The sequence below is a fragment of the Syngnathoides biaculeatus genome, chromosome 10 (assembly GCF_019802595.1).
Source record: "Syngnathoides biaculeatus isolate LvHL_M chromosome 10, ASM1980259v1, whole genome shotgun sequence".
NCBI classification, from domain to species: Eukaryota; Metazoa; Chordata; class Actinopteri; order Syngnathiformes; family Syngnathidae; genus Syngnathoides; species Syngnathoides biaculeatus.
In genome coordinates, this window is record NC_084649.1 from 23,125,957 (window position 1) to 23,151,495 (window position 25,539).

Below are 25,539 nucleotides of genomic sequence, written 5' to 3' on the forward strand. Positions count from 1 at the left end.
CTGCGGTGATGTTGACTGTGTGGTTTTCAACTTCTCCTTCCATATCTACATCTAAAATGTTGACGTAAATGTCACGTTACTCGTCCTCTTTTGCTTCTCCGGCTTGTTTGTTGGTTCGTTGCCTTCTCTTGTTCTTCTTTATGTTCTTGAGCTTTGTCTTCAGCGCCGCAGTCGTCTTGACGTGCGTCATCTTCCCGACAGTCAGTCAGTTCCGCTTGGTCTTCTTTGTCGTCTAGATTACGGTTGTCTTGTTTGGCGGTGTTCTCTTCTTGTATTTTGTCCTCGTAAGCTTCTTTCAATTGTTAGTCATCATCGCCGCTGGCGTCTCTGCCAACGTTGGCTGAACAGCGTATTTTATAGCCGTCTTCTTCCTTGTCGTGATCTTCTTCTACTCCATCTTTAACGTCATCAGCTTTTCCGTGGTGGTCTTCCTCTGCTTCGTCTCCAGACGGCTTTTGCAGTTTGTAGTGCTTGTGGGCCGTTGCCCGTCTCCTGACATGACCCCCACCCGAAACGGCACGTTTCCCTTTGTTTGAACTCGCCTCCGCCGCCAGCTTCCCGCCCTCATCAAAGGGCCGGCCAAGACGGACGCTCCGGCTACTCGGGCGGGCCCTCACTGAAAAACGCATTAACGGCACTTGCGGGACGGAGGTCGGCGAAAGAGGCGGCGCGCGAGCAGAGCCATAAAGCCGTGATGTAGAGGCCTCTAGCCGAGCATCTGCGGCGGAGGAAGAATAACTGTCCCGGCGGCTGCGGACCTGTTGGACTAACGGGGGGCATTAAGCGCCGCTTCCTCTGCATTATTGATGGGCCGCTCCATTCCTGAGGCCATTAGGCTTCCTATTTTCCCCTCTCGCCGTACCCTGCCTGCCGTCCCACACGTCTTCAGACACACTTTGCCAACAATGAAGGCTAGCCAGGGTTCAGGGGGAAGGCTGGAACGGCTCCCCGCTGTGTGCTGTTATATTAAGCGGAACCCCCGCCATCGACGCCCGCCCCTGCATTCACCCCTGAATGAGGCCAAGTTGTATAATATCGCAGAAAAATGAATGAAAAGTACCACTCATTGGAAGGTTTTTTTGTTTTAACTCAAGTTAGCGACAGATCCAGGATAACTCTTTGTAGGTTTTACATGGCCAAAAGGATGCTAATACGGCCCAACAGTGGAAAAGGGGTGTGCAAACTTTCGTGCTCAAGTGTCTCATTAAAGATTTTTAAAATCTGGAGATGGGCCAGGTCAATCGTAGAGCTCGTTTTATTTTGCACATTTAGTTTATATACTTTCTGTATTACAAATGAATCATTGTAATGAGTAATTTATGGACAAATAATTTAGAATCAATCAACCAATAATTTACTAAAATACAGAAGCTAAATATACAACATTTTTGGCAACATTAATTTAACTATTTATCACGACCAAATTAGGCAATTTAAAGCTGGGGCACACCAAGTGTGCGTGACGAGCCCTGTGAAGAATAGCGGAAATCTCGTTTAGAGATACCGCAAGACGGCGGCAAAGCACAATGTTAGTTTAAGCAAACTCATCAACTCACTTCAACATAGTACCATGTCATTAATATACCACAATACGGCAACAAAGCAATTGCTTTTAAATTGCTGTAATTTCCAGCCTATAAGCAACGACTTTTTTCACACGCTTTCAACCCTGCGGCTATTTTGTGCATTTTTTCTAACGGCCGCAAGGGGGCACTTGAGTGGAAAATATAAGAGTGAGACCATTGGAACATATGCGCCGAGGAAGTGCCTTTTACCGGTATGTATATATTAACCCGCCCTGTGAGCGCTGTGCAAGCGTTAGCGCTCTGCTAGCATATTGCTGCTGTGTTACTGCCGCGTCTCAGTGATTTTTACCAGAATGTTTTTTTTTCAACCGGCCCTGTTAGCGCCGCGCTACCGTGTTTCTCCCGTGTTACTGCTGGGCCTCAGTGATTTACGTATGTTTTTTTTTAACCAGCTTTGTTAGGGCTGTGCTACAGTGCTGCTACTGTGTAGCTGCCGTGGCAGTTTTTTTTTTTTTAACCGGTATGTTTTTTTTTTTTTTTTTAACCAGCCATGTTTGTGCTACCCTGTTGTTGCTATGTTAAGCTACGCTAAGGCATTAAAAGTTTGCAAACTCTTTCTGTGTACCGTCTTTCTTGGTAAATATCTCGTGTTTCAATGTGGGTACTTGCAGCTTTTACACAGGTGCGGCGTAATTATGAACCAAATGGTATTTCCTTTACAAATGTACTGGGTGAGCCTTATAATTCGGTGCGCTCTGTAGGCCAGAAATTACGGCAGTAGAAAAACAGTGAATCTGCGACAAGTGAATTGCGACAACGTGCGGACAACACTGTACTTCCTTGACACCAATTACTGCTTTCAGGACTTTGGGAGGATCTCAGCTGGGGATAAATTCCAGAAGGAAAAAAAGTAGCTGAATGAGGAATTAATGTGTATTATTCCCAACTGAAGGAGATTTCAAGGATTGTCACGAACACGACAAATGTTCCAAGCGAGAAGGTTCCACGGACCAAGGCCTTTCCGTATCCACCGCGAGGCCAAAGTGACCCCAGTTACCCCCGTGACTCACCTCAGCTGCCACATCTGTCGCGGGAGCTCCGCAAACAGAAAAGCGAGCCCCGGCGGCCCGCGCTATCTGCGCCCGCGCAGCTTGCGGCTCGTCACTCCGAAGCCGACCTCGCCCCGTCGTATGATTTAAAGAGCGGCGCCCGTGTCACGGAGTTCGGCGTCAGGAGGATGACGAGACGGGTCCGCACAATGCGCCGGAGATTAATGAGGTCATCTCGCCGCTGCGTGGGCGAGAGGGAGGACGGCGATACGGTGTCTTGGCGGATCATATAATGACAAACATAAAAAGAAGAATCAAAAAAAGAGCAGCTCCCCTATTCACGAGTAATTATGAAGGCGTGGATTTGAAACCCGGCACCGCCCGGCGTAAATCAGGCCGGAAAATCACGGCTCGGCCACTGTAGGTCGAGGCTAATGGCGCTGACATTCTTTGTTATTCTCCCTCTCGGGATTTGTGTCTTCGTCCCCGTGTGTTTCCCATTCAGGATGATTACCTTGCCACGGGGCACGCGCAACCGATCCAAAAGCAAATCCATACTTTATAAGTAGGATATTGATTAATAATATATTGTACGACGGGAGTGACACGCAGTAGAGAGCGGCCTTAACGATCGCGCACCTGCCGGTGGCGATAATGTCCCGGGAACCGAGTTCCACCCCCCCCCCCCCCATCGTTAAAAGATGAAATAAAAATCAAATCCTCCGCACGGATCCAAAATCTGCAGTTTCTTTTTTGATCCGTGGCACATCCCTCCAAATTGGAAGTGACTTGTTCCCGTGTAAAAAAAAGAAAAAAAAAGATGGTAACAATCAAAGCGCAACCGTGTCATTGTTGTTGTTGTTTTGGTTGCAGTAATAAAAAAGATAATCCCGGATCTTCTGTGCGGATCCGCAGCAAAATAAAAAAGGTTTCTGCACTGATCCGTGTTTCTCGCTCCGGCAAGGTTGCAAACAAATGCAACTGACCCTCACCGAAAAGTGACATTAATCCAAAAGACACAATGCGACATTATGTTAACGTATTTACTGATACATACAATTTGATCAAATACGCCATAATACGTTAGAATAAGTTACCTTATGCAACTATACGTTATATACGTACTATAGTATGCTGCGATATGCTAGTAATGGCTACAATATGTCACATTAGCAAACTTTACATTACTTACTGTCTGTTACGAAACATTATGATATTAATTGCGATAATGTCAAAGTACTTTACATTACTATACATCATTCTTGTCATGGGCCAGATTGTAGTTATAGTTTCCCGCAGAGGGCCGTTATGACTGTGAAATCATAAAAATTGTTTCACCACCTCATTATGTATACACGTTAAATTTATGAAGTAGTTTTGGAATCAGAAATGAAAGGTAGTTGTTTTTTCAAAATGCTCATGTTTGGTAACACAAAAATGTGTGGAGTATCTCAATGGTATCATTTATTATCTCACAATTTCAAGTTTTGGTTCAGATTTTCACATGAATCATGGAAGTTGCATCCATCGATTATCTACCGCTTTTTTGGGTCGGGTCGCGGGGGAAGTATGGAAATTGACACATATAGTTTGCCTTCATGGGCCACGTAAAATCATGCGATGGGCTGGATCTGGCCCCCGGGCCTTGAGTTTGACACCGGTGCGATACATAATGATACGGTGCAATGTGGTTTGCAAAGTTATGTTGGAGTGCATCCATCCATCCATTATCTACCGCTTTTCCGGGTCGGGTCGCGGGGGAAGTAGCTTCAGCAGGGATACCCAGACCTCCCTTTCCCCAGCCACTTCTTCCAGCTCTTCCGGAGGGATCACGAGGGATTCCCAAACCATAGTCTCTCTAGCGTGTCCTGGGTCATCCTCGGGTTCTCTTTCCAGTGGGATATGCTTGGAACATCTCACCAGGGAGGCGTCCGGGAGGCATCCTAATCTCTTGCCCCAGCCACCTCATCTGGCTCCTCTCAATACGAAGGAGTCGCAGCTCGACACTGAACCCCTCCCGGATGACTGAGCTTCTCACCCGTTCTCTAAGGGAGAGCCGGGACACCCTGCGGAGGAAACTCATTTCCGCTTACATCTGGGATCTTGTTCTTCCGGTCCCGACCCACAGCTCGTGCCCATAGGTGAGGGTAGGAACGGAGATCAACTGATGAATTGAGAGCTTCGCCTTTCGAATTAGCTCCCTCTTTACCACAACGGACTGATACAAAGTCCGCATCGTTGCAGACGCTTGCATCGTGGAAGTTGACGCATATAATTTGCCTTCACGGGCCACGTAAAATCCTGTGACGGGCCGGATCTTGGCCCCGGGCCTTGAGTTTGACACGAGTTCTATACATAACGATAGGGCGCAATGTGATTATGTTAAAGTGCAATCACCATAATTTGGTATACAGTTTTACAATGCATATTTTTACGTAACAATGATATTTGCTTTGTTGAGGCAACGTTACAGTAATACGTTGATATTACGATATGTCATGAGGTACTATTGATTCATACACGGTTCCGATACAATACGATAAGCGAAGGTCGGACGCAGGAACAGTTGAAAAATAAGGAAAAGTACGATTAGATGGGACCCGACGCAATCCGATGAGCTCCCAGCAAAGATAGGATCCGATCCAATAAGATTCACAGTCGCCCGAGGGGTCGGGCGCGTCGAGCATGTAGATAGAAGCGACTGTGTGAGAAATGGAAAAATAAATTGCGATGATAACAAAATTAGCGGAGGGGAGAGTTCCTGGCACTCAAGCCGGAGGAGAGAGATGACGGCGGAAGCTTCCGCTGGGCCGGCTGCGTGCTCGGGCCTCGATCAGCGGATGAAACAACCGGCTCGAGAGTCTCGACTCCATATCGTATTCAATTATAAAAAACGATAACCGCATCAACGTTTATCATTCAGTCTTCATCATTACCATCTTTGCTAGGGTAGCAGAAGTCGAAAACGGGGATTCCACATAACGAAAATCGGGCAAAGCAGAAAGATTTGTTCTTCCTTCTACGCTGTGATACTATAAGTTATGATGCAGTACATGAACGCATGATAACATGTTATTACATTATATGTTACAGTGTGATTCGTTGTACGGTTTGTGTATGACATGGTACGTTATGTAACAATACATTACAATATGCTACGATACATTTGATATGTTACAATACGATATATCACTTTGTGGTACGCTGTGTAATGGTGGCAACAACTTGACATAATACGATATGTGACCATATCTTATAATATGCTATGACATGCTAAAATATGCTACGTTAACAGTATGATATATCATGAGGTATTCTGCATCATGTTAGTTTACAGTGTGATATAACAGGGTACTTTATGCTGGAGGTTGTCACGAACCTCCGGTACGGGGGTGGAACCAAATGCGGGACTTCGAGGCAGAGGCATGATGTTCAATGGAGTATATTACGGAAACTGGGTCATACGTGGCGTAGCAGTCCGACAAGGGAGAGGTACAAAGACGCTAGGCTAGGCGGGATCCGATGACTATGGGGCAAACTAACAACTCAACAGGATAGGATCAAACAAAAGGGCACAGAATCACTGTGACTAGGGTTACTGTAACTTACGCGTAGAAGCGGAGAGTCCCACAGGCAGTGAATGCAACTCACTAACGCAAGGCAACGAACTGGCAAATGCCAGTGACAAAAACTCTGACTTAAATGCCTGTCTAATGACAGTCCCAATGTGAAACAGCTGTGAGGGGTGACAGGTGTCACCGCCCAGAGCAGTGGCGTGGCAGTGGCCAAGTCTTGCTCATGACACTTGGTCACAATATGGACTATAAGCTACACAATACCGCACGCTGCATTTCTAATTTACAGCACAGGTATCAAACTGGTGGCCCGGAGGCCAGATCCGGCCTCATTATTATATGAGGCCTGCAAAAGCAAATCCATCCACCTATTTCCCAAGCCGCTTATCCTCACAAGAGTTGCGGGAGCACTGTCTCAGATAACGTTGGGCAAAAGGCAGTCCACACCGTAAATTGCTAATTCTGTTCTGGCGTGATACCGATACCGATGAATTATCCTCATTTGAAAATAAATTTATCCATCCATCCATTTACCTAGCCACTTATCCTCACGAGGGTCGCGGGAGGGCTTGAGCCTATCCCAGCTGTCAACGGAAAGGAGGCGGGGTACACCCTGAACTGGTTCCCAGCCAATTGCGAGGCACATGTAGAGACAAACGGCCACACTCACAATCAGACCTTGGAGCAATTTAGAGTGTCCAACTAATGTTACATGTTTTTGGAATGTGGGAGGATGTGGAGTGCCTGGAGAAAACCCACGCAGGCACGGGGAGAACATGCAAACTCCACCCAAAACAAATCAAATTCTTGAAAAACATGTTTTCATGGGGGTGGCACAATGACTCAGCGTTGGCCTCACAGTTCTGAGGACCCGGGTTCAATCTCGGACCCGCCTGTGTGGAGTTTGCATTCCCCTCCCAAAAATACACGCAACATTGATTGGACACTCTAAATTGCCCCTAGGTGTGATTGGGATGGGGATAGGCTCCAGCACTCCCCGCGACCCTCGTGAGGATAAGCGCCAAAGAAAATGGACGGATGTTTTCATTGGCTTCTGATTTCAAAACTGGTTATTTATCAATTTTCTGTGCAAGCTGTATTTAATCATAGTGCACGAGCTAAACAACGTGGCCTGTGATCAAAAAAAAAAAAAAATTCGGTTTGACACCCAGATTGTTTTGATCTGTTATGATATTTTTTACAACACTTTACATTGAGTTACGCCAGGTTCGTTTACAGTAAGGGACGTTATCACAGGTGGCAGTACATTTCCATGCAGTACAAGGCATTAAGATGGGTTATGATATGTTTCGGTATAATATATTACAATGTAGTATGGGAAGCTATGTTACAACGGTGTAATAGCAAAGGTAAGGAAAGGAAAGATGGGGTGCGTTGCAATATGAGATAAAAGAGTGATGGAAATGTTTGTGCATTGTCTGATAGAAGCAAACTGCTGTTTCACTCACCCAAACAAAGTGAACATCCCCCCATCCTCCTCTTTCTCCTCCTTCTCCTCTTCATCACGACAAGCCGGGTGAGGTCAACTCAGCTTCTTCTCTGACGCCGGTACCGCGGACCACCACTGGGGGGCGCAGAAGCACCGGCGCAGAGGCTCCCCCGCAGCTCGGCGCCACGGAGCGACGACACCGGCGTCTCTCGCCAAAATCCTCGGACAGCTCCAGTCCGAAGGTTCCTTCCGAGCGGAGGAAACGCAGCTCGACAGGAAAACGCGAGCACGTCGAGCGCGCGTGATGGAGGATTGCCCTTTTGAAAACCAAAAAGATGACTAAAGGTGAGGTAGAAAGCATGCAAAAGGGGCTCGGCGTGTGCGCGAGGAGGAGGTAACCAGCCGAAGATCAGAACTTGAGGAGCTGCAACTTTTATCGACTTTCAGGTCCACTCGCTTCCCTCCCCACTCGTCTCCATCGCACTTGTGCGGACCGCTGGATTGTTTGCGCGCGTCTGGACGCGGCGCAACAACGCAAAACTGTGCGTATTTTTATTTTATTTATTTAATTTTTTTTTTTTTTAACCTCAATGAGGTTATGTTTTGTGGAGCCGAGGCGAAATTGATACTACCAGACCAACGCGAAGAAGACCAAGAAGATGTGCGGCTGGGCTTTGTGGTTGAAAATGGAGAAAATATGAAAGCTCGGGATTAATTGACAGCACGACGACAGGTAGGACGCGTCTTACTCTTAATTGCAATGTATGAAGTTTTTTCCACATGGTATTATTATTTCTATTTGGGGGGGGTGTCTGTCACAAAAATGAATATAATTTAGAAATAAAAACACGTTGTCCACTCATAATCCTGAATCACAAGAACGGGGATATGGCGCATGTGGTGCGTTTGCAGCCTCAGCATCTTCCCGTCAATTGGGATGCGCGAAAAGGGATCTTCACGTGTCCCGCCCGCACCGCATCCATGTCGAGCGGACGCAGGGCGCAAGTTGCTACGTGATCTTCGGATCAAAGGCAGGAGTGTGAAAAGCCCCACCACCCCCCACCCCCGCCGCCCCCACCCACCCTTTCCCCTCCCTATTTACAGTACTTCTCATCGTCCTCATAGCGGAGGCTGCAGATGTTTTTGTCAACCGTGACATGATGCGCAAGGTGACATCCCATATGCGCATCTTTCATCTAATGCACAGTTGTTGCTCAGGGATGCTTTATGGGTTCACCCCCAGAGACCACAGGGCCGTGTGGGTGGCCAACAACTTCAGTTTTCACATTTCCAGCAGTTGGTACAGTTCCGTATTGAATCGGAATTCCCGAAAAACGACCACGGCTGGGTCGTACAACGTGACGTCACGCCGTGGCTTCATCCGCGCGTACGGTGGACCCCCGTCGACCGCGAGAGATGCACCCGCCTACTACGGCTGAAAAGAGGCAATTTCGAGAGAATAAAAACGCATTTAAACTGATTTAAAAAAACACGTTGTGCATTTATTTTACAACTATGTGGCGATACATTACGATAAGTTACATGATACTGTAATGCATTAGGTAACATTATGTTATAGTACGATATGTCATGTTACAGAATATTATATTACGATACGTTACATTATGGCATGCTAGGTTAAGGTATGTTATGGTACGTTACAGTATTTTATATTGTGGTTTATTACATCACAATTGCGTTATGGTGCTAAAACACAGCATGCTACACTATGCTAGCATACGTTATGTTACAATATATGAGAATAAAAAAAAATTGCTAGGATTAAGGTTGTTACTTTTCCCCAATTTTTTTTCTGGTGATGTACCATACGTAACATTTTGTTACATTACAATAATCAATAAATAATATGTCACAATTCGTTATAGTGGGACAAGATACTTACGTTACGTCACTGTACAGCGAGACAGGTCATGATTATAAGTAATGTTCAGTTACAATATGATTATGGCATGATGGCAGTGCTTCTCAATTGTTTTCTGTAACACCCCCCCTGGAAGAAGGAAAAAAATGGACCCCTCCCCCACTCCCATGCATACACATTGACAGTATATAGCATTGTATATAAAGGATAATCTAATCCTCATAAACATTGAATAAAGAATACAAGAAATAATATAGATCAACATACAGTGAAGAATCCATCCATCCATCTGTTTTCTTTGCCGCTTATCCTCACGAGGGTCGGAGGGAGTGCTGGAGCCTATGTAAAGAATACATTTGTTCATTATTTTTTTAATCTCTAACAGAAAATAAAGTGCATCAATTTTCGTGAAAATCTATGCAAAGCGTGTTCTTCAGGGGGGAGACCATCCCCCCCACCCGTCTTGGAAACACGGGGTCACACGCGACTATTCGACAAGCATTGCAATATGGTGTACTTTACAAAAAGTAATGAGTTGTTATGAGGATGCTGATGATGATTAAAAGAATCACACATTATGAACATATTCAAACAGGGGGAAAAAATGGTCAGAATGAATTGAAAATAGTGTACTTATTGTCGTGCGAGTGTGTTAGTGTGCCTTTAAGAGGCAGGCCTTGGTGGGTGCGGCCTGTGACGTCGCCCAGTCTGCTTGTGAGTGTAGGGATGTAAGCCGTGGCTGACAGAAGCTCCCGTGTGAGTGCGCTCATGTTAATGCGACGCAGTGTACGAACCCAACCATGACGAGAGAAAATATGACAGCAATGGACGGACGGACGGACGGAGCATGACGAGTTGGCACTGGGCTGGCACCTCTGACTGGCACTGACAGTTTTTTTTCCCAGGCAGATCAGTCGGGCGGGGGAAAAAAAATCTCTCAACACATTTCACACCAAAGGATAATAATTCAGAATAACCTCGAGACATATCCAACCATCAACCCTTCTCCGACTTTGATCGGTAGCGAGGACTCGAGGTCAAGTTTGTGCCGATTATCGGATTGTGCTAAATATTCGGAGCTCGCTTGCCTCTCCATTCAGGTGGACGACTGCAATTTTTTTTTTAAACACCATCCATCTTTTTTGCCAGACATAATTTGGAACACAAAGGACCTTTGAGAGCAGCCCCAGGTTAAAGAGTTCCATTCCGGGAGGTGTGGGGCTTGTTGGGGGGGGGGGGGGGGGGTTGTACTCCACCAGATGATTCAAAGCCTTGTCAGCGACGAGAGGTTTATTGTTTTCCGGAGCCACGAACGTGATTTGCATGATCCTGTCTCCCATCCTTGTTCAACTTGTTCCGGTAACTGCCCTTCATCCTTCTTGACAACTGTTGTGCGGTCAGCTGTTTTGACCGACGAACCAACCCCCCCCCTCCCTCCCACGATCGTCTGCCTGTCCTCTGTACCACTCCCCTCAATTAGCGCTATCATTGCATTTCATCCTGCGGAGAGCGCATGGTAATAACCTTACACGCCTATTGCGGGCTGATGCAATTCAGCGGTGATTAATTGAAGTCTCCTCGGAGAGTCCGAGGAAGCGTAGATCTTTCCCTTTCTACCCCCCCCTCCGCCCATTCCTTCACACGCCCCACCCCTCGCCTGACAGGAGAGCCATTATATTGTTTTATAGACCGCCATCAGTAGCCCTTGAAGCTGCCTGCGGCCCCCCTGTTGTCCTGCAGGTGTTTATTGCGCCCCGTTATTGGCCGGCGTCGCTGACAGGCGGAGCAAAGGCCACCCTGGGATTAGCCGAGATGGGAGCTGAGGGACAGGCAGTGAATGACATCGGGAGCTGGAGTACGATTGGACGGTTAAGGTGCAGCGTGAGCATCGGGGTGTCAGCTGTGGCCGACAGCAGCTCCTCGCGAGTGTCCGCATTTTGTATTTGTGCGTTTGACTGTTCCGTTCAAAGCGCACAGTCGACAATGACTCTCCTTTCCCACGTGGCAGAGCATTCTTCTTCTTCTTTACCTTTCGGTTTTCCCGATTAGGGGTCGCCACAGCGTGTCATCTTTTTCCATCTAAGCCCATCTCGTGCATCCTCCTCACTAACACCCACAGTCTTCATGTCCTCCCTCACCACATCCATCAACCTTTTCTTTGGTTTTCCTCTCGCTCTTTTGCCTGATAGCTCCATCCTTACCATCCTCCTACCAATTTCCTCATTCTCTCACTTCTGGACATGTGCAAACCATCAAAGTCTGCTCTGTCTAATCTTGTCTCCAAAACATCAAACTTTGGCCGTCCCTCTAATGAGCTCATTTGTAATCCTATCCGAGCGGAGACTCTTCTATCACATAGAACACCAGACACCTTCCGCCAACTGTTCCACCCCACTTGGACACGTTTCTTTACTTCCTCACCACACTCACAATTGCTCTGCATTGTTGACCCCAAGTATTTGAAGTCATACACCCTTGCTATCTCTTCTCGCTGGAGCATTATGGTACTTTAAACCATTCACTGGCAGCTGTTTTCAAAGAAGAGTTCCCCATATCATCAGATCTTTTAGAACAACTTGACTGAACCTTCAAGAACATTAGAATATTGTGTTCTGCGACAACATAAGCAAAAAACCTACCAAAAGTTATCTTAATCCATTCTTTAGATGTGATTCTGTCACACACTTTCAACTACCTACACGGAATCTGAGGATAACATAAAATATTATTTAGTGCTCAAGGGTGAGCGGCCAGAACTTCCATCACGTTGGCATTTCTTACCTTCATAATGTTTGAATAGTAGAGGACATGTATGAGGGCAGCAGAACAGCGGTGAGATGTGCCGTAGGTGTGTCAGAAGAATTCAAGGTGGAGGTGGGACTGCATCAGGGATCCGCACTGAGCCCCTTCCTGTTTGCGGTAGTAATGGATAGGCTGACAGACGAGGTTGGACTGGAATCCCCTTGGACCATGATGCTCGCAGATGATATTGTGATCTGCAGTGAAAGCAGGGAGCAGGCAGAGGAACAATTAGAAAGATTGAGGCACACACTGGAAAGGAGAGGAATGAAGATTAGCCAAAGTAAAACAGAATATATGTGCGGGAATGAGATGGGTGGAGGGGGAAGAGTGAAGCTCCAGGGTGAAGCGATAGCGAGGGTGTACGACTTGAAATATTTGGGCTCAACAATACAGAGCAATGGAGAGTGTGGGAATGAAGTGAAGAACCGCGTGGAACAGTTGGTGGAAGGTGTCTGGTGTTCTATGTGACAGAAGAGTACATTGGTAGAAGGGTGCTGAGGATGGAGCTGCCAATGAAGAGAGAGCGAGAGGAAGACCAAAGAAAAGGTTGATGGATGTTGTGAGGGAGGACATGAGGACAGTGGGTGTTAGAGAGGAGGATGCACGACATAGGCTTGGATGGAAAAAGATGACACGCTGTGGCGACCTCTAACGCGACAAGCCGAAAGGAAAAGTAGAAGAAGTGGTTTACAAAGGGATCCTCTTCCATGGCCACCAAGTTGGCAAAGAATATAAACATCCACAGCAGTGCACAAGTTTATTTACCACTTCAATCAAGCGATGGCATATCTGAAACTGGCGTGTACTCAAAAATTTGGCTCGTAACGTAGCAAAAACATTGAAAAAGCTTTTTTTTTGGGGGGGGGGGGCACTTTTAAGTCAAGGTACATAAAAAAAAAAAACATAACCAACAACATGGTGTGTAATACAGGTCATATGATGTTTTCAGGCTCTATAAAAATGAACTCCTCCAGATTTAATTAATATTTGGGGGAAATTTTGTATAGAAGGACGTTTTTTTAATTTGACAAGATCTTTGGAAGCACCGGAATGTACTTTGACTCATACAGCAGTCTCACAAGGTTAACATTTTTAGTCGTTGGCAAAAACCCACACATGAAAAAAAATCAGCATTCAGACAGAAAAGACATGTTGGGCAATTCCAAATTTCCATTTCTCAAAAGCAAACTTGGCGCTAGCAACAGGCGGGCCCGAGCCTGTCGGAGGCAGCTTGAAATGCGCGAGCCGGCAGGTGATTTCCACAGGACGACGACGACGGCGCCGCGGATGAAAAGCCTCGTCTGGAGTTTTTAAGGGGCCACCGCGGGCTGTGTTTGTGTTCTCTGCCGGCTCGCTGCGCGCCATGTCAGATCTATAGTGTGTCACGTGGGTCTGTGTGCGTGTAGGCGAGCACAATGCGTGCATCGACTCTGTCAACTTAGGTGAGTACACACCAGATGCATCTCCATACATTCGAATATGATTTAAAAAAACAAACAAACAAGCAGCGTTCCGTCGCCCGTTTATTCACTTGTTTCGGATTTTAATGGCAAAAAGTCGTCCGATCTAGCTACACCATTCCACCCGATTTTGGAGCTCGCCGAGAATGTCTGCGCGGAAGTGTGTTGGTGGACTAATGTGTTTAGAAAGCACTTTGTTCCACCTCTTGACGCCACGTCTCCAGCTGCCAGGACGAATCCCGCGGCCGTTTTAAGAGGAAATTGGAAGGCCCACAGTGGCGAACAAGAGCAGCGTTGTGGCACTTCCTGACGACGAAGAGGAGGAGGAGGAGGAGGAGGAAGAGTACACGGCGTGTTTTATAGATGCCATTTAAGGGAAGCCTGCCCACGACGGGGCCGGCTGCGATGAAGTGTAAAAAAAACAAAAACAAAACATGAAGACAATAAACAAACAAATTGGTTTCCTGGAAGCCAGCAGTGTCCCGCTCGCTCACTCATGCGGCCTTGATGCGGCAAGCTGTTTTCGAACCACCCCGCCCCCCCATCTCGGAGATTAGACTCGGCGAGGAAGGCGCAACTCCATCTCTTATTTATTCCTCCTAATTTGCCGCGTGTTTGTCTGGTGGTTGAGGGTGTGTGTGAGAGAGAGGGCGAGAGCTGGACTGCAGCAGCGTCTCCAGAAGGCGTCTGCGGTCACGCGCTTGCTTGGTCAAACTTTAATTTATTGCGCCGATTCTGTAACTATGTCGTCGAAATTCAAACCACGGCCTTTGTGTAACACCCTCAGAGGCCACAAGATGACGCCAAAAGCACCGGCTAATAGGAAAGTGGCAATTGTTTGATTGCGAAACAAGCTTGGTATGTCTGGGAGGAGCTAAGTTTAGCCTGGGTTGGTAGTGAAAGTTACAGAGAAGCATTTTTTTTCCTTTGGACGACTTCCTATTCGATTTCACATTCATATTCAGCCCTATGGACAATTTCGAGTCTTCAATGAACCAGAAATTCTTGTTTGGGAGCCAGAGTACCCGGAGAAAACCTGGGCAAGCATCGCAAACACAAGAAGGCCTGAGCTGAGGCTTAAACCAAAGACCTCAGACCTGTGAGGCAGGCCTGTTAACCACGATCGCGGCATGCGGGATCTCAACAAATTGTCTTTACAAGAGAAGAAAGACGAGGCATGGCGGTGAAGCCAGCGTTTGAGTCTTGATGTCTCGTATCATGTCGACACTGTGAAAGAAGCCGCTCAAGGGCAGCGGCGGTTCACGCTTCACTTTCATCTTTTGGAGCCGGCTTCATCGTCTTCGTCTTCCTCTTCTTCCTCCTCCTCCTCTTCGTCTGGAGTCGGTACACAATAAGCGGCGCTCGTTTAGTGCAAACGCGACGTTTCACTCTTTCATCTTATTTTGCAATTTCTCAAAAGGGGAGCCAATAACGGCTCCGATGCGGGAACATTGCGGTGCCTTGCCGGGGCCGCTCCTTCTCGTTTGTCTCCATCTTCCTCGTCAAGGTTTGGTTGTCTTCTTCGTGGTCGTCTTTGTCTTTTTCCGCTTTGGTGTCGTCTTATGCCCGAGTCACCCCCCCCCCCCCAAAAAAAAAAAAAAAGAGTTGGCGAATCTTCGCCACACACCAAGCGATTGAACACCGCAGAACATGTGCTGCAATCGTTATCATCTTTTTAGTCTCCGTCAGTCTCCTGCTTTGGTATTTTTATTCTTGTGCCTCGTCATCTTCTGCTTTTTCATTAGCTACATTATATAATCTGATAAATTTCCAATGTCAACTTCTTCGTCAGTGTCTCCTTTATCGGTGCATATTCTATGAAATTAATTTCCATTTTGTCCTAAACCTCTGTATACTTGACCGAAACTGTAATGTCTTGCTAACATTGATTAATATGATTCTAAAACAGTGATTCTACAAATTTACAAATAAATTCCTCCTTAATCAATGTAGTTTAGTAAAGGAATCCCCTGGGCCACTAATTGGAGATACTTTAGAACAATTTCACGTTTATTTATAGCCCTGGCTGTTAGGGGGGAAAATTTGTGTGTGTATATTCACATATATATACATATTACATCTCAAATCAAAAATGTTGATGAAATTTCTGTTATTGTATCCCCCACTCCAAAAAAGAAAAAGTTCCTCCCTGAACCATGTTTCTCCCTCAGCAACACGTTTCACACGGACCTTTATTGCAGACGGACACAATGTTGGGCCAGTGATAAACTTTGTCAAAAACAAGAAAGGAGCCTCTGCGAGAGATTCTCTAACGCAATGTTAGACGTGTAATGTAAAAATAATCAGTATGAGTGAGCAGAATGGTAGTTATAATTTTTTTTTCACCTCAAATGGTAATTGCTAGCATGCTAACGGTGTTTGCGATTGCTTACCATTTAATGTAGCATTTCGCCGTTTCAAATGTCACGGAGTGAATGTACCAACATATGCAGTTTAAAGGTCAAGTGTCATCCCTGTAAACATTCTAAAATAGATATTGAAATGAAAAATACATATAACATTAATCACTTCAATGTCTATACGAAAAAATAAATACGAGTGGAGAAGCGCGTCATTCATGCGCAAAGTTCCGGAAGTGTCATTCGCCATATTGGCTGCGTTTACTGTCCGTGACGTCACCCCGGACATCCGCCATTGAAAACACGCTGTGGCCCTTACTATGGGACACGCCCCTTCAAACACGGAAGCCCTTTTCGAACTGACCGGGGCAATATTACCCTATCGTTTCGAGCCATATTTACATGATATGCGGATTACTTCTAACTAACAGACTCCCAGACAGTATGTATGAGCCAGCCCGGCCGAAGCTGTGCTTGTCCGCGAGGCACGACGTGGAAGCCTTCGCCGGCGAGCCCGACGCGGAAGCCGTCCAACGCGCACATCGACACATTGAGCATCCCTGTCATATGTACGCGGATCTTTTGTTACGTTATGAGAGACGGATTACGTGGTCCCCCCCCAAACTATGAATTTTTTTAGTAGCTGTATACACACCTACCTGTCATTTGGCACCCTTTGCACCCGTGCTATCCATTTTTCACGACGAACCGGGTCTTTTGGAAACTTATGGAGGGTAAATCCATCCTCCCGAGTGTTTGAGCAATATCCAGCAATGCAACGAGCCGGCATTTTGGCTAACAAGAAGGAACAACGAGCTAGCCTCCCGCAGGTAAAACTAATAGAAACAAACAAGTCTGCTTGAGCACGCTACTGCCTCCAACGTCACTTCCTGGTTCTTGTCGAAAACAAATCCCTCGAGAGGATTTTCATGGCGGGAGTTACGAAAAGCCTTATACCTCAAAATCATGTTTTATGGTGAAAAAAAAAAACGGATGGATCCATACCAGCTGCCGTTTTTTCATGAATAACATACTAAAAATCATCCATTTCATGACACTTGACCTTTAAGTATTGAAATCTATAGCTTGCAAATAAGAATATATAAATAAATAAGGATTCATGTTAGTAGTAAAAACAAAGGAACAGTAATTTGATAACTTATGTGGTGATTTGACCAATAATCAATAGGAGAATTGATTGTCGCACCCTTCAATAGCGACAAGCCCAGTTATTGAAACAATTTGCGAGCCCTTAACTAAGACGAGGCGTGCCAGTTTTCCCACTTTTCACATATAAAGCGGAATTCGACGCCCCGCCCGGGGGTAGAACAATTTATTCCCGGTGACCTTAGTGTTCTCTCCGGCCGTCTTCACACTTCAAACTCGCGAGGTCCGCGCGCTACATTATCAGCGGCAGCGGTGGCAGAAGCGTGCGGCGGGATTAATTTCTCCTGGGCTTTGGACGCCCGGCGCGAGAAAATAAAAGGGAAGGCAACTCCGGGGGGGGGGGAGCGGTCCACGCGCGCCTTCCCCTCTCTGCTTTGCATCCGCGGTTGGAGGTCGGCACGCTTAATAAATCCCCAATTGTTTACTCTCCCGGCAAATCTTCATAGAGGGATTGAGTTGTACCAATCGGCCATGTAGCAAATATTAGCTCCGCGCTTATTTTATTGAATAAATCTCCACTTGTGTTCGTTATCGTTTGTATTTTATTTTTCTATTTTCTGTGTGGGGGGAGTGGAAGGGGGAGGGCGTGCATGATGATGTTTTTCCTCATTTAGGGAGCTGATTGACATTTTGGATGCATGGTCAGACCGTAATGTTTTTATTAAAAGCTTTATGATGTTAATCTGTTTACAAGTGAGACGACAGTTATTGAATGAGCAGCTTGACGCGCTTCACATCTTTCAGACGCTCTGCAGACAACTGAGGACTTTTTTTCGATTAGATTTTGGAGTGTCTCTGTGGAGAGACCCCCCCCCCCCCACTCCCGCCCGGCCCCTTTCATGTTCAAAACCAGACATGATAGAAATGTACCTTTTAATTACTTGCACACAAATAGTCGGGTCCCCCGTGAGCCTGCTCACCCAACAAGTGTGAAATTAAACAACCAAGTCGAATATTTCTCTTGCCTACTTCCTGTTTCCAAAAAAAATGTGTCTGTGAGCGAGCCATGAATTTACCAAATTGCCAGAGCCACAGGGTAAGCTGAGCTGCAGTGTTAGCACAGATTAGTGTAATTTAGCATCTTGGTTTCCATAAATGAAAATTACGGATGTTTGATACCACCCGTTTTTCACACCCGGTATTGGTACTCGCTCATCCCTAGAGAAGTTTTAATTGAATCTTACGGGTATGCTTACATTAGCCAATAGTGGGTTTGTACAAGCGTCAGTTCATTTGCAGACTGGAGTAAGAGGGGTTGCGGCGCGAGTCTCAGTCCCCAGAAATCAAATAAAAACACTAAAGTTGTTTATTGTGGCTTTTTTTTTGTGCTTTTCCTTCCTTTTGTTCTTTTCTTCCACCGTCTTACAGTTCCTGCACTGTGACTACAGATATGCGTAATCCTCCTGTTCACAGATGACATCTCCTCCCCCAGGCGCTAATTCATTTACAAATATTCAATAATTCATGTCACCGGCACTGCCCCGGGCATCCTGCCGCTGGCGGGTGTGTGTGCGTGGGCACCTTTTGTGCTCACTAATTGCGTACTGTTTCACACCGAGGTGATGGTATTTTTTTTTTCTTTCCCAAATCACATTTAAGGTTACAAAAGTTGAAAACTTTACATGGGATTTAAATGCAATTCACAGTGACTTCTCTTGACTTAACGTCACGAGTAACTTGGAACGGCAGACGGAGGATCAGGGCTGGGGAAGATCCAGAGTTACTTTCAAGCAATGTCTAGACAATATTGTTTGTAGCATTACATTGCAGAAGTAGTGTAGAAACATCCCCAACCCCAATAGCTCTGACTCTCCTGCAATCATGTCAGATTTCCCTGGAAAGGGATCTTGAACGAGATGTTAGCCGTTATTTCCTCTTCCCAATCTGCTCTGAGAATGGGTTGACGCTGATAACGGACCTTTCTGACCTGTCAATCGCTCGTACAATAATAGCCAATCAGATAGCCGCATTGTCTTAACCCCTAGCTTGACACGCCCCTGGTGCCTTATTGTCCCACAAGCAATGCTAGTTGTCAGTAGAGTGCGCTTGGAAAAGTTGATGTTATGAAGAAAATGGTCCTCAGATGCGCTTGGGGAACGTGCAATTCTGATGAAAGATATCCTGCTAGGTTACAAGGGGCCCGCTTGATTCATTTTCCAAAGCCGAAAACACAGTTGACCAAGTGCCTACGATGGATTAAGGCTCACGGAAGAGCGCACGTACAACTAAATGTGAACAATATCAACAAACACAAGACTGTATGTTCGAAGGTAAGTGAAGGAGAAGTATCTTTTCTAAGTTTGACTGAATTATTATCAGTGTTTTATACATTGCAGGAGAACAACTTTCACTTTGTTAGTGTATCACTGACCTGCCGAAGAGTCGGATAAGTGACACGTAAATGCGCCATGTCATACAAGAAAAATGTCCATTTGCCTATTTGTATCACATTGGACTTTCAAGACAGAGTACTGGGTACGAATATGAGCCAAGTCAAATGAAGACACCCACTCACTTCTAGAGACTACAATGATATTACTCGTGATCTTTCCGAGTAAAAAGTACTCACTTTGCTTTACATGCGTAGTACATTTCCACTATTTTATCCTGCTGGATTTCAATATGACATTTGTGAGGCGTCAAACCTTTTTTGCATCGATCGCCAACATTTCACTGTAACTCTGAAATTGTGTCCTGCTTCGTCCAAAATCTTAATTCCGCGTACATATCCTTGCGTGAAATAGTTGAGACCTCTCTGTCGAACTCTCTTGGATAAGTGTGACGCGTTTGGCAAAAAAAAAAAAACCTAGCGCCATGTTATCTGGAATACGTGGTAGAAAATCGACTTCAAACATGTTCTGCTCATTCGCCATTTTGGAAGCTTGTGGGACACGGCTACGGGGGCGGAGCTTAAGATCACCTTCGGAAAGGTCCATTGTCAATGCAAAATCTGACATCTTGTTACCGGGAAGAGACTCGCGATTTTCGGCGACGTTTGGTCATGTGTGCGCGCGAGTGGGCCAGACGCTTTAAGAGCAGTAAGCCAAATGATAGAGCGGTGTGTTGCCTGAAGGATGGGGGTTCGGGGGGGGGGGGGGGGGTTCTTTATTATAGCTATGACATCTCACAGGGCGAGGGTAAAGTAGGAAGAAGAGCGCAGTAATTAAGAGCTGGAAATCACAGCCGGGGAGTTTCATTACTGAGAGATGACGAGGGGCCAGTGTGAGATTTTCTTCATCAAAATTGACCTGCAGGAAAACTCACCGGCGGCTGCCAGCATCGACGGTTTTGACTTACGACTCCAGCGAAAGGAGCGCACGTGGTGGAGAATTCGAACGCGCTTTCATCGGCGTGTTGACGTCCGGTGTCTTGCAACCTGAGTACGTGATTTAGTCTTCTAATGACTTGGCCCTGGATTTGGAGGGCACTTTTATCCACTCACGCGTTGAACTTTGCAGCACTGCACTTCATTTCAGAGATGCGACGACATTATCTTAATAATGAGCTGCGGAATAAAAGTTGTAAATGTTATAGCGGCGGAGTGGGGATGTTGTGTGTCCATGTGTGTGTGTTCAGCGCAGCCTGCCTCGTGCCAGAAATCAATGGAGGAAATATAGAAGCAATTATTTTGTGTCCAACACCCGCTGACAAAGTGGCAGCAAAGCGAGCCAAGGAGAAAACGCAGAATCAGGCCAAGAGCGCGGGTATGGATCCGGTGGGTCATATGAGATCCTGTTAGGATGCTGCCATCAATCACGTTTATTTTATTTTTTTTCCCACCCTTTAACCATTTTATGATCACGTGACCGAAGCTGATGATTTTTTTGCGCGCCCGAGAAAGGTCATGCAGCAGTGTCGAGTCCAAAGAAGCAAAATATTCTCAACACCTGTGTGCGATCTGTTCAAATCATTTTCCAGCCGCCTTCTGGATTCAGGTTGCTACCTCGCGGTGTGTTAGCAATACACACTGTTAGCACCTTAACATAAACTTCTTCTTCTTTATCTTTCGGTTTGTCCCATTAGGGGTCGCCACAGCGTGTCATCTTTTTCCATCTAACAACTTTGGCTGTCCGTCTAATGAGCTCATTTCTAATCCAATCCAACCTGTTCACTCAACATCTTCATTTCTGCCACCTCAAGTTCTGCTTCCTGTTGTATCTTCAGTGCCACCGTCTCTAATCCGTTCATCATGGCCGGCCTCACCACTGTTTCATAAACTTTGCCCTTCATGTTAGCGGATACTCTTCTGTCACATAGAACACCAGACACCTTCCGCCAGCTGTTCCATCCCGCTTAGACCCGTTCCTTCACTTCCCTACCACACTCAACATTGCTCTGTATTGTTGACCCCAAGTATTTGAAGTCGTTCACTCTCGCTATGTCTTCACTCCTCCGCCCCTCACATTCATGCACATATATTCTGTTTTACTTCGGCTAATCTTCATTCCTCTCCTTTCCAGTGCGTGCTTCCATCTTTCTAATTGTTCCTCTGCCGGCTCCCTGCATTCACCGCAGATCACAATATCATCTGCGAACATCATGGTCCAAGGGTATTCCAGTCTAATCTCATCTGTCAGCCTATCCATTACTACCGCAAACAGGAAGGGGCTCAGGGTGGATCCCTGATGCAGTCCCACCTCCACCTTAAATTCTTCTGACACACCTACGGCACACCTCACCGCTGTTCTGCTGCCCTCGTACATGTCCTGTATTAGCATCTTAACATATAAACACATCTCATGATGTGAGAATTAAACTGACCACTCGGATCTAAAAGCAACAAAATATGAACTCAAATGAGTTGGAAAGCATGTAGGCTTTTTATCTTTTCTTTTCTTTTTTTTAGGCTTTTCGTCAGCCTATTGAACCGGACTACATTTAAAATTATTGCTAACTTGCTAGAAGGTAGCATAACAAATGACAGCAGGTTAGCAGTGTAACTGACTACAGGCAAGCTTGACGTCTGATTGGTATCACATTAGCATTTTAGCCTCATTGTTTGAATAATTCACCTGTTAATATTGAGATATATACAAAATAAAACAGCCTTTTAATGAATTTAAACAAACACATTTTAGTATTGCATCCTGTCTTAATATCCATTCGTACCCTGCATGATGTGAAAACCATATCCAGTTGCCCAAGCATGTTGCTAGCTAGCTCAATCTTATACCAATTGTTGGAGTCAGAGCATTTCAGCAGTTCTCAATAGAAATGGTATCAAAATGCAAAACACTTATCAATATGGTGGTGTTCCGTATTAGCGTTGCCACCTGGACACTGTCAATGTTAGCATAGCAGCTGAGAGGATACTACTATGTCCACTTTTATTATAAAAGTTGCTACTCTTAATATTGCAAAGTAAAAACAGAAAAAAAAACTTCCAAATAAAACATGTTAGCTTTATATTCCCTTAATTAGCCTTTTGAACATGACTAGTACATGACAATCTTCATCCTACCACTTTTCGTGGTCCAATAGCTGTTGCGCTAACTGTTAGCATTTCAACTGTTGGCATGCTAGCATTTTGCTAATTCTCAGAAAGATATACAGTATGTAAAACACTTGTTTTCAGGTTTAAACATACTCTCTATATAATTGAAAACATGGAATCATGTAAAACACTCATCAGGCTCCCCAGCACATTCCCAAAATGTTAGCATACCGACGTTGTGTTAGCGTTTAATCTAGTCTCAGTACAAATTTTACTTGACTGCAAGGCAAGACCTGAAACACGAAAGTGCCTGAGCGCATTTGGTTTAAAAGTTGCATTTTTCATAGTCTTAGCATACCAACTGATTTGCTTGTTAATATTTTCAACACTTAAAGACATAATTTTACAGGTTTTAAGCGCATTTAGAAAATGCTGAACCAATGTATAATTTTTTTTTTTGTAGCTCTTTTGATATTCATACCCTCATCGATCTCCCGTGTCTGCCATAACCGATTCTCCCAACGTCATTAGGCTCTTTCCATCATTACCGCGCCGTTGGCAATCTGTCGATAAACGCCTCGCGGCATCTGAGTTTTTGATCTTCACGAGAACCCGGCAAAGACGAAGGTAGCCTTCTTCCACCTCCAGCGAGGCTCCATTAGCTGCAACGGAAGTCCGCGTTCAGCGAGGGAGTGACGGGAATGGGGAAGAACTTGACAGAAGTGGCTCCGCTGCATCTTTAATGATATGACAGAGGGCACTTCTGGATTAAAATACGGCATATGCTGCCCAAACCGGAGAGCCCCTGGGCCGAAGCGGGAGTGAAGGGTCGGCTACGTGAAGCGGCGCATTTTTGTCGAGGCCGTCTTCTCCCCTCGAAGAGCGTGTTCGACGCTCGTGGCAGGACATCGGCGGTCAGGGTCGAGGCGAGGAGGAGAACACGTCGGGCTGAAATGAAAGCGTTCTGGCTCACTGCTAATGAGCTGCGATGTGCGATGGGAGCTGTCATCTCCGAGAGAACAGGAGACGTTCATCATTCAGGGAAGAAGGAATTCGCTCGGGGATAGCGGTCGGCACGTGACCAATCTTGACGCTGGCCTTCCTGGGTTTTTTACGGGGTGCCGGCAATCACCCAAACATTCACTCCTCTCATTTAAGGAATTCACCTTGGTGTGTGCGCATTTCGCAAAGACTAAGATGCCACTGCCAAAGTCCAGTCTAAATAGGAAAGTGCTACATTAATTGGTGTCATGAAAATACGTTGAACTTGACAGATGTGATTTTTTTTTTCCCGTCTGGCAGGAGTTAAGTTGAGCCTGGGTTGTAAGTGGAAGTGTGCACTTAGGCTGTCCATTAAATAGTGATTAAGAGCGCAGGGGTGTGAATTTGAATTGAATCCTACACCTGATTCGGATGCCTCTCGGACGACTCCCCGGTGAGGTGTTCTGGGAACGTCCCACCGGAAAGAGACCGCGGGGACGACCCAGGACACGCCGGAGAGACTATGTCTCTCGGCTGGCTTAGGAACGCCTCGGGATCTCTACGGAAGAGCTGGAAGAAGTGGCTCGGGAAAGGGAAATCTGGGTATCCCTGCTGAAGCTGCTTCCCCTGCGACGACAAGCGACAGAAAATGGCTGGATGGATGGGTGGATGGGGTGTGAATTTGATCCTCGGCTACTCCTGCGGAGCAAAAAAAAAAAAAAAAAAAAGTTGCCCGTCCAGAATCCCCAATTATCGTCTTCGAGCATTCTTGTAGACTGTTAAGTTCCGAAGCGAGAACGCGACTCATCTCCAGACCGTAAGATGACGGCAGCGGCGAATTACAGGATGCCTGAAGTCAGTTCCCAACAGTTGTGAATGCTCAGCCATCCCACAATTTCTGACCAAAAATCAATCAATTGTAATTTTGCATCTCGAACCGTACTCATTTGGGATTTTTTTTTCGCATTCCAACACCATCCCCACGCATTTCATGACTGGTCATAGGTTGAAACCAGAACTTCATTTAATCAAAAGCCAATTAAGTGGAGAGTGGACGTACCAAGAATCAGGCCAAATTTGAGCATTTTTGTTTTCCCGGTCTTCTGATCAAAATCAGCAAAGGCCTGATTATCAGATGTCCGTGTAAAATTCTCATTAGCGATTATCCTGTGCTGCGACAATTGTGAATATGAACCCTGTTCCATATTTACGATCTCATCGCGTGTGGTCAACACAGATATTGACGTCCTCCCGTGAGTACACCGCACACGATAAAAACAGCAAACACAGCAGCCATTTTTTCCCTGATCATACGTGAGGTCGGCCACAGTACGCCGAAAATCAGTACGCGCGGCAATCTTATGACGTTAAATTGGTACTGGAGCTCCTTTTCCAGCACCCAGTCAAACAAACATCATTTAATAGCCCCACAATTCCATCACAAATAGCACGCTACTGATCATGAAACCCATTTTTAGCCCTTTATTACTGATGGCGATGATGATGGACTGATGGTTACTTTCATAAGTTTTTGTCTTTGTTATTTCTTGTTGCATTTAAGAAGCAATAATAAGAAAAATGTACTGTGTAAAAATGCAGCGTACGCGTGCGCACAGGTACAGTACTGCACGGGTATTTCTGCAGGCACTGGAAGTCGTCGTCTTTTCCGCTGCGGTGTTGTTTTTCTGCGCTTGGCTGAGCGCGGCAGCTGTGTGGCATTTGAATGTTCTTCTTTTTGGGAAAGCAGGTGGCCCGGCGTGATGCATCGTACGCGTCGTCGCCGGCTCGCCTCGCCTCGCCTTCACATTCAGTCCCGCGGCGCCGCCGTCACACTTTCTCAAAGCTCCGGCGGC

The 25,539-nt window shown here is 45.9% G+C and overlaps 1 protein-coding gene across 1 annotated transcript in view; it reads left to right on the forward strand.

Moving 5' to 3' along the window:
• The first annotated feature begins 7,835 nt into the window (after positions 1-7,835).
• Positions 7,836-25,539, forward strand: part of tafa3a (TAFA chemokine like family member 3a) — a 103,222-nt gene continuing 85,518 nt past the window's right edge. Inside the window, exon 1 of the mRNA XM_061832919.1 lies at positions 7,836-8,333. The gene's annotated coding sequence lies outside the window, so the exon portion shown is untranslated. The remainder of the gene's footprint in view (positions 8,334-25,539) is intronic.